We start from the raw sequence: 4635 nt of genomic DNA, 5'->3' as shown, positions 1-4635 counted from the left end.
AAATCCTAGAAAACCTGGGAAAAACTCTTCTGGACATTGGCTTAGGCAAAGAATTTATGACTGAGATCTCAAAAGCAAATGCAACAAAAACAAAAATTGACAAATGTGACTTAAAGAGCTTCTGCACAGCAACAGAAACTATCAAAAGAGTAAACAGATAATCTACAGAATGGGAGAAAATATTTGCAAACTAGGCATCTGACAAAGGACAAGTATCCAGAATCTATAAGGAGCTTAAACAAAATCAACAAGAAAAAAAACCAACCCCATTAAAAAGTGGGCTAAGGAAATGAACAGACACTTCTCAAAAGAATACATACAAGTGGCCAATGAGCATGAAAAAATATTCAACATTACTAATCATTAGGGAAATGCAAATCAAAACCACAGTGAGATACCATCTCACACCAGTCAGAATGGCTATTATTAAAAAGTCAAAAAATAACAGATGCTGGCGAAGTTGCCGAAAAAGAGAATGCTTATACACTGTTGGTGGGAATGCAAATTAGTTCAACTTCTTTGGAAAACAGTATGGAGATTTGTCAAAGAATTAAAAATAGAACTAAATTAAAAATAGAATTAAATTTATATTTACATTTTTAATATACATATCAGATTTTTCCACCTATTTTCATTCTCAGCAAGCTAGCAAGGCTTCTGTAGGTTTAACTTATTTTGCACAGCCCTATGCTATGGACTGAGAACAAAAGCACTCCTAATCATGTAATTTTATAATCAAGTTAAAATATTAGCTTTATAGGAAATAAAGGAGATTATGACTACTAAGTAAATGTAAGCAAAATCTGTTAGTCTTTTACAAAAAGTGTTTCTATAAGAGTTTCTTTATCTTCATTACTTGTAAATAACAAGAAAAACACTTTTAATTACAACACTCAAGTTTCTGTGGTAGACACTTTTTTTCCCACACTTCTAGAAAGTTGAAGGGGAAAAAAGCTATATTTGAGAATTGGAAATTTGGCCAGCAGCTACTTAAGATATGTACATTTCAAACATCTTTTAGACAAAAGGTGATATCTACTTATTTTTTTTGTAAGATGCCACCAAACCAGACATAAATATCTAGAAAGAGTTCTTTTGATGCTAACTTTTAAATCCAAGATGTTTCCACCATAATCTGAAACACAACTAATTTTCATTGAGGCCTAGGTTTTCTTCTCATGAAACCTCAGAAGGAGATCTGTGAATCTCCAGAAGAAGATAAATGTTACTAATATTTGAGAGAGAAGAACATGATTTTGAAATGTCTAAATCTCAGAATCAGAAAAGAATGATAAATATGTATTCATCTGACAATTATCATTTAGCATCTTCTATGTGTCAGTACCTGTGCTATGTGCAATTTTCATAAAATAAGGAACACATTATTAAGTTCACATCCTAATTTATTTTCCCCAAACATTCTCACGTTTCACTAAGAAATTGATAGTGATTAAGCCTACCACATTATCAAGAAGCAACACTAGATACACTCTCCTTGACCTGGAAGAAATAAGCCAGTCTTCAGACATATTTTATACAAGGGGATAACTTCTTAGTGTAACAGCACCAAAACCGAAACTGACATTCATACCCATGAGCCTTTACAATAGAGCTTCTCTGGAAATTGACTGAGATGGCATCCTTGGTCATAGACATGTGAAGTAATAATTTTTTACTAATTTATGCTATTGTCAATTTCATAGACTTCCTAATTAACAGGGTAAATAAATTAATCAAAAATCAATAGTATGAGTGGAAAAGCTTGATAAATTTAATAATATAGCATTTAAAAAATTATTTTAAATGTTTAGAACATTCCAAGTGGACTCAGTATTAAGTCATACAGATTTTTGAATTCCTTATAAAGGAGCAATGATTATATTGCAGGGCTGATGAACCCACCTGATAACAGAGTAAACAAAAACAAGTCACCAGGATGGGTAGGGAAAGAAAGAATGCCTGGTTTTAATAGTTATTTTCATTTGTTGAAGCATTTTGCTCTTGTAGACTTAAGTTATTTTGGTTTTATTGTCTGAAAGACAGCAGAGCAAAGGTCTTAAAAGGGTGTGGTCAGCTGAGATGATAATGCTAACAATAGCAGCAATTTGTAAAGTGCTTACCATGTGTTTGCTGGGCATGTACATGCATCATTTCAAAACTATGAGGTAGATACTAATATTTTTCCTAATTTTAATACAGGGAAATTTTGGCTTATGTAGGGCAAACAACTTGCCCTAGCAACGCATAGCTAGCAAGTAGCAAACTCAGGATCTGACCCACAGTCAAGTTACAAAGCCCTTTCCACTACACCTACCTGCACAGTTGAAAGTTCCAAGCAGAAAACTGGTAAAATATGATAATGGTAGTTTTATTTTATTGTGGTCAGAGAAGATACTTGATATAATTTCAATTTTCTTGAAATTTTTAAGATGTATTTTGTGGCCTAACACATTTTCTATCCTTGAGATTGATCCATGTGCTGAGAAGAAGAATGTGCATTCTGCCACCACTGGAAGAAATGTTCTGTAAATATCTATTAGATCCATTTGGTCTATAGTGCAGATTAAATCTGATGTTCCTTTCTTGAGTTTCTGTCTGGATGATTTTGGTCCAATACTAAAAGTGGAGTGGTGAATTCTCCAGCTATTATTGTATCAGAGTCTTTCTTTCTCTCGCTCTCTCTCTCTCTCTCTCTCTCTCTCTCTCTTTAGCTCTAACAATATTTGCTTTATGTATCTCGGTGCTCTAGTGTTGGGTGTATATATATATATATATATATTTACAATTGTTATATCCTCTTGCTGAATCTACTCCTTTATCATTATATAATGACCTTCTTTGTCTCATTTTATAGTTTTTGTCTTGAAATCTATTTTATCTAAGTATAGCTACTCCTGCTCTTTTCTGGGTTCCATTGGCATGGTATATCTTTTCCGATCCCTTTATTTTCTGTCTATGTGTGTCTTTATAGGCAAAGTGTATCTTGTAGCAACAGATTGTTAGGGTCTTATTTTTTTGTTTTGTTTGGTTTGTTTGTTTTTAAATCCATTCAGCCAGTCTATGTCTTTTGGTTGGGGAGTTTAGTTCATTTACATTCAATGTTATTACTGAGAAGTAAGGACTTATCCCTGCCATTTTGTTATTCGTTTTCTGGTCTTCTCTGTCTTCTTTCCTTCCTATTTGTCTTCCTTTCCGTGAAGATGATTTTCCTGGTGGTATGTTTTAATTTCTTGCTTTTATTTTTTGTGTCTTTACTGTATACTTTTAAATTTGAGGTTACCATGAGGCTTGCAAATAATATAACCCATTATTTTAACACTGATTGCATAAACAAACAAACAAAAAAACTACAAGCAGAGAGAAAACAAATAAAAACTCCACACTTTAACTTCATCCTCCTGCTTTTAACTTCTTGTTTTTTCTATCTGTATCTTTTTTTTTTTTTTTTTTTTTTTAGACAGAGTCTCGCTCTGTCACCCAGGCTGGAGTGCAGTGGCACCACTTCAGCTCACTGCAACCTCTACCTCCCAGGTTCAAATGATTCTCCTGCCTCAGCCTCCCGAGTAGCTGGGATTACAGGTGCATGCCACCACACTCAGCTAATTTTTGCATTTTCAGTAGAGACAGGGTTTCACCATGTTGCTCAGGCTGGTTTCAAACTCCTGACCTCAAGTGATCTGCCCACCTTGGCCTCCCAAAGTGCTGGGATTACAGGCATGAGCCACCACGCCTGGCCAGTTTTTTTCTATTTATATCATAGTCTATGTCTTGAAAAGTTGTTGTGGTTATTATTTTTGATAGGTTCATCTTTTAGTCTTTCTACTCAAGATTGAAGTAGTTTACACGCCACAATTACAGTGTTATAATATTCTGTATACCTACTACCAGTGAGTTTTGTACCTTCAGATTATTTATTATTGTTCATTAATATCCTTTTCTTTCTGATTAAAGAACTCCCATTGGCATTTCTTGTAGGATAGGTTTGATGTTGATGAAATCCCTTAGCTTTTGTTTACCTGGGAAAGTCTTTTTTTCTTCATCATGTTTGAAAGGACTGCTGGATATACTATTCTAGAATAAAAGGTTTTTTCCCTTCAGTACTTTAAATATGTCATGCCACTCTCTCCTGCCCTGTAAGGTTTCTGCTGAGAAGACTGATGCCAGACATAATAGAGCTCCTTTGTGTGTTATTTCTTTTCTCTTGCTGCTTTTAGAATCTTCTTTATCCTTGACTTGTGGGAGTTTGGTTATTGACTATCTTGAGATAGTCTTATTTTGGTTAAATCTGGTTGGTGTTCTATAACCTTCTTGTACTTGAATATTGGTATCTTCAGGTTTGGGAAATTTTATCTTATTATCTCTTTGAATAAACTTTCTACCTCAGTCTCTCCCTCTACATTCTCTTTAAGGACCATAACTTTTAGATTTGTGCTTTTGAGGCTACTTTCTAGATCTTGTAGGTATACTTCATTATTTTGTATTCCTTTTTCTTTTGTCTCCTCTATGTATTTTCCAATAGCCTGTCTTCAAGCTCACCAATTCCTTCTTCTGCTTGATGAATTCTGCTGTTAAGAGGCCCTAATGCATTGTTCAGTATGTCAGTTGCATTTTTCAACTCCAGAATTTCTCCTTAAT

This window comes from Pan troglodytes, chromosome 3 (genome assembly GCF_028858775.2).
Source record: "Pan troglodytes isolate AG18354 chromosome 3, NHGRI_mPanTro3-v2.0_pri, whole genome shotgun sequence".
Classification (NCBI taxonomy): domain Eukaryota; kingdom Metazoa; phylum Chordata; class Mammalia; order Primates; family Hominidae; genus Pan; species Pan troglodytes.
This window is presented reverse-complemented; position numbering follows the sequence as displayed.